This window comes from Spermophilus citellus (assembly GCF_964194105.1).
Source record: "Spermophilus citellus genome assembly, chromosome: 11".
In the NCBI taxonomy this organism is placed as follows: Eukaryota; Metazoa; Chordata; class Mammalia; order Rodentia; family Sciuridae; genus Spermophilus; species Spermophilus citellus.
In genome coordinates this window covers 71,257,187-71,263,186 of record NC_138192.1, presented here as the reverse complement: position 1 = coordinate 71,263,186, position 6,000 = coordinate 71,257,187, and positions in this window count along the sequence as shown.

Sequence of the window (6,000 nt, the reverse complement as noted above, 5' to 3'; positions counted from 1 at the left end):
AATATGAGTAGATTATTCTTTTAAGCAACTTGAGCTTTGGCAAAATGTAAGCATTCTAAAAGTATTGTTTCTCTCCCTTTCTTATTTATCTCCTTACTCTCTATTATTATCTGCATTGAGGGAGAAAGGACTGAAGATTTTTTGGCAAGGTGCCGCCATTTCTTTCCCACAAGAACCTAAGACATTCATTCATTCATCAATATTCATCGAGTACTTGTCATATGCTAGTGTTCAGGTAGCCAGAGGCAGAATGCCGGAACTAATGAGAAAAGCTGGAAAAGCTGGCATGGGAATAAGTGACCTCAGGGTCAGGAGAAAGCTGAAAAGGAGGACCATGGGGAAAGCATTTCTCTGGATCTTATAAAAGACTACTGTTGACAGCAGGAGCAGCAGAAATCCAGGTGTGCCAGTTATTCTCACATCTCCCTTCCTTCTGCCTTGGAATAAAAATATCAGTGGAAATTATCCCATAAATGTGGCCATTATGTTTTACTTCTGTTAATACTGAAGTTCGTTCTTGTTCCCCGAGGACACCAGTGAAGGCAGAGGGAAGCAGTGGTCTGAGCAGGAAGGAGACGCCAGGCTGGAATTGAACATTTTCTGTAGGCAGTCTCTGCGTGGTAATTGAAAGTGGGCTCCTTGAAAAGCTAGTGATTTAATACTTTTCTTATGAATTAAAAAAGGCACATGCTCTTCCTTTCTTCTTAAAAAAAGTAGCCATTTAAACACTTTCCAGTGTTGGAAGTATGTCTTGCTTAAATATTTTATAACTTTTAAAATGAAAAGGTTTAGCTTTTAGGGCAAATAGTTCCTGTCCTGTTTCACATAACCAGGGCTGAAACCGTGAAAGTCCTGACATTTCCTGGCACAGGCACAACTGCTGCTGCCACGTTGTACAGCCTCATGGAAAGTGAGGTAATCACTAGCAGTGGAGGCATTGATGTCTTTCTCTGAGTTATTCACAGTATTCACGTCCAACCTCTCCTGCTTCCTACCTGACACCCTTCTGCCACATTCAATTGCTTTTGCTAATTTCATTGATTTTAAAAGAGCAGTTCTGCTTTCTGCTTGCCTTTAAGGTAGACAGGAAGACTGATGTATTTCCTTCACATTCATTCTCAGTAGATGATGACATTCTGAATAAATGCTTCTTTTGTTCTCTACTTTGCATTCATTTAAAATATATCTTTAGAATATATAGGCATAGGCATCTGGCTGTATCTATGGTCCATTAGGTTTGTATGGGCATGTGTGCATGTACAAACACATATGCACACAGATGAAGTTTCATATGTATGCAAATGCACAAAATGTGATGTATATATACATTATGTATGTGATTTCAGTATATTATATAAATATATATATATATATATATAGACACACTACTTATGCATATTTATATTTATGCACACATGTGAGAATTGTGCATACATAATAGAGTTTAATATGCACAATAAAATGTTGAGATCATTTGTATATGGAAAAGCCATATTTCAGTGGATTTTTGGTCAGTTATTCTGTGTCTTAGCACTTACAAGCTGAGTAAACCTGTCAAGTAACTTAACCTACCTAATCTACAGACTCTCCACTAGGAATAATAAAACCTATCTCATACTACACCATGATGCTTATCCTTGCTTTGTTTTTGGAACATAGCAAAAGATGAATACATGCTACTGATATATGTGTGCGTGTGTATATGTATATCTGTATACCATAGTATATAAATGTGTATGTACTGGTGTATGTGTATGTGTGTGTGTGTAAGTATATATGTGAACTATGTATGTATATATGTGTGTGTGTGTATAATTATTTTTATGAGACTAGGGATTGAACCCAAGGTTACATATGTTAAGCAAGCACTCTACCATTGTACTTCTCTATCAGTTGACTTTATATTATTTTTATATGGACATGAATAGTTATTTTCTAACTGCAATTGGTTCCCTGCTTTTGTGAAATCTCTGGTTAAACAATAGTTAATCCAGACCTTTTATTTTCCTTTTAAACACTTGTTAGTAATCTTTCTAAACCTATGCAGTACACAGGTTTTCTAATTTTATATGTGATTATGGAAATTTCAGATATAAATTTCTATAGTCAATAAAATAATAGTGATTTACCACATAAATTCTTATACTTTAAAAAAAGTGAAAGAAGATTAGTTCCTTCAATAGTCCATCTATAACAGTATTTTATTTATATGTAGGTATATTTTTTCAAATGTGATCTCTAAGTCAAAAACTTACTATTCATCCAGTCTTTGGTTACTCAGCTGAATGTTCTATACAAGTTAGTGTACAAAAAATATTAATTTCAAATGCATGGGGGAAATGTTTACTTTAAAAGCTATTGTATGGGTATTAACACAGATTTCATACATGTTCATATGGGTATTATTTATTCTTAAATATTGTATTTATTCCATACATGTTCATGTGAATATTGTTTATTCTTAAATATTGTATTTATTTTGGAAACCTTACACATGCTTTCCTATGAAATCTGTGTATCCCTATTTGAAATAATAAAACTTACACATTCATCCACTGTTCTATGTATTATGTGTACTATGACTCGAATTTTGAGATTTATATGGTAGTTGAATTTTTCAACAAAATTTGTAAAGGCCTACCATATGCCAAAATGTGTAGGAATTGGGAAAATCTAGAGAGTAAAATTAGACCAAATCCTGTGTTAGTAAGGCTTCTAGCTAGTATGGAAGTAGGGGAAGTGTGACTGGTATAAATCAAACAATTTACAAAAATACGCAAAATGGCAAAAGTGATATGTGTCAGAATGGAAAAGTGAGAATCTAAGAGATATAATAAAGATTAAGTGGATTTGGCAAAAAGATTTTAGTTAGGTATGGATGAAGGAAATATGGGTGTAAAATTTGACTCCTGATTTTCCGGTTGCAACAATTGGATGGATAATAGCGCCTGAAACAGAAATTGTTGGAAGTTGAAAAAACTTGATGTTGAGAGTAAGAGATGCTTTGATTTTGACATGTTGGATTTAAGGTGCCATTGAAATATTCAAAAGAAACTATTAAGTAGGTGGATGTCTAAATGATTCAGAGGAATTCAGATAAGAGATCAGAGAAGGTGATTTATATTTGGGAGCCACTGATATTAAGAAATTAATTGAAGCACAATAATAATTGAGAAAATAAAACAGATTAGAAAGACAATTTGAGCAATAGTATGGCTCTATATGAAACTATATTAATGGATATGCATTTGCTTATAAGCCAAATAACTACAATTAAGAGCAGCAAATCAATGCAGGTATTATCTAAACTGAGAGGACTAAAAAGGATAAGCTAAATATTAGCAATTAGTAACACAAAAATAGTATCCACTTGATAATATATATTTACCCAACTAATGTTTTTATTAATTTACAACAGAATTGTATTCACAGTTACTGACTTTGATGGCATGAAGTTTGAATGTGTTGAATAGAAACAAGCTCAACAGCATTTAAAATTGCTGATATTGATATTTTTATAATTTGCATATTAACTATTAAACACATACACACCCACATTCACACTTATAAACATACATATGGTAATATAACTCAGGGATGAGGTTTTTTAAAGACCATGAGCTAGGGCATGACATTTAATAATTTTTTTTCATTATTTGTTCTTAGAGATTGTCAGTGTTAATTATGTTTTATATATCATCTCAATAACAAAATCATTGAAGCTTTTATTGAGCAATAAATATTTTAGGTTAGGTAGAGTTCAGGAAATAATGAATTATATTAGAATTTGCTTTTTAACTCTTTCAGGAAATCTCTAAATGTGCCAACAAAGACAATAAGAAAGATGTTTTCACCAGACAGTCCTTTTACCAGCCTGCCCTTCTCCTTAAGCAAATAATTCAATAAGAATGATAGGAACAGGATGAAATTTACAAATAAACATCTGCCACTCTGTTACAAAACATGCAGTGAATTACAGTAGAGATAATAATGCTCATTATCAATGAGTGTCTGTTTGAACCTTTTAAATCTTCATTTATATGAAAAGGTTCTAAGTTAAAATAATAATTTGAGGGAAGGGTCTAAGTACAGCCAGATAACATCCCAAGAAGAACCTTGTATTGAGTACCGGTCATGCTGGCAAGATCACAATTTGAGGGAAGAGCTACAGGAAGAACAGCTCAGAATAGCTTACTGGTTGCAGGGGGAGGATGAAACTCACCTAGAGTAGAGCAGTCCCAGCCACAGAGCTCCTGCCAAGAACAGCCTGAGACACAGACAGAGCTCCCAAAAGACTAGCTGATGCTTGAGTGAAGCCAGCCAAAAAAGACTGAACAATGCAGTTAAGCTGCGGAGAGCCATCTGCAGAATATTTGAGCAAGAGTGTAGGTGATAACCCTTAACAAGGAGGAATGGGCCACCTTTTGCAAGCTCAATAGGTTCAGAGGACTTTGTGGTTTCTTAATTTTGGTTGTATTGGTCAACTTATCTTCATTCATGTTCTGGATCCCATTCTTCTCCAAAAAAGTCCCTAATTTTGGTCAATAGTTTAACTTACCATGAGGCTCAGCTATTCTTACAATGAAATTGCACTCAGCTTTTAATTATTGATTAATCATGCTCAGCTTTGTTTTCATTTCTCTCCCATTGTTAAATAGGGTTTAACAATGTCCCCCCAATTCATTTTCCATGTAATTGCTATTTCCTCTACATGCCCCAAATATTTGATGCATGGTACCAGCTGGACATTTGTTTCTACCAGTGTAGACATCCTAGTGTACTCTTGCTAAGGATTTTAACAATTGCACTGCCACCTTGTGCCCATTTTCAGCCAGGCAGAAAATAATTTAGTTCCAAAAATAGTTCCTGCTTTTCTTGGGTTACTTCTAAACTAGCTGGTCCAGGATGCATTCTTCAAAAAGCAGATTGTGAGCTACATACTAATGTGAAGGAGGTTTATTAGGGTGTGCTCTTGATATCAAGGCAATGAAAAGGATAAAAAAGAGGCAGGATTGAACTGAAGTTGAACTGATATAAAGTCTCAAGGGAGGTCCCAGCCAACTCTACAAGGAGTTTAGAGCTGGAGTAGCTCTTAATGTGCTGAGTTATCCTTCCACTGACCACAAATTGCATATAGTCCACCACAGAGAGGCAGGGACAGCAATCCTTGTAGGGGTTGACAGTTGAGTTTCCTGTAGGCAGTATTTGTGCAAGTAAATCCTTCATTCTTGGAAGATGAATCTTGGCAGTGCATCATAGAGTCCACAGCCATGGTATTACAACTAAGTATGTTATGAGAAAATGAAGACTTTATTCAAAGCCAAACACTTTCTGCCTGTTTAGTCTATAGTCTTCCAATTTAACAGAACTCTGAGTGGTGACACATTTTCCTGGGTATCTTGGGCCATATGGAACACTGAAAATATTCTTTTAAAAACTTTTTTGAATGTCTTTTTCTAATTGAAGAGCTTTATATGAAAGATACCATGACTTATGCATATTGTTGTTATTCAGTCTGCCTACATATACCTTGTAGCTCCATAAATGTCGGTGGGATGGCTATTGGCTGGTGATTCCACAGTCAGGCCTTCTACCCATTCTCCGTTGATTCTTATTTACTATAAAAGGCACCATGTTAAGGATAATGACCATCCTGTGTATATTCTACTAGTATTTCCCTGACCACTTCATTTGCATGCAAACATCTACAATTTTTAAAAAATTTAATAATATTTTAGAGGGAAAACATTCACATAAAATGGATTGTTAGGTGCCTTAAATAAACCTTGCCAAAGGATGGCATCCACACTGAGATTAAATTACTTTTAGATTATATTTATTCAAAAATATTTCTTGTTTTCCGTCAGAGTTAATTTCTAGAGGATTGAGGCTCAGCACTCTTCAGGAATACTCCAGTGTTTTCAGAACTTTTATTTTGAATCCAAACCACATCTGTATCTTATTTTTAATGTCTATGTAAGTTGCTTTTTGAAGATGAGA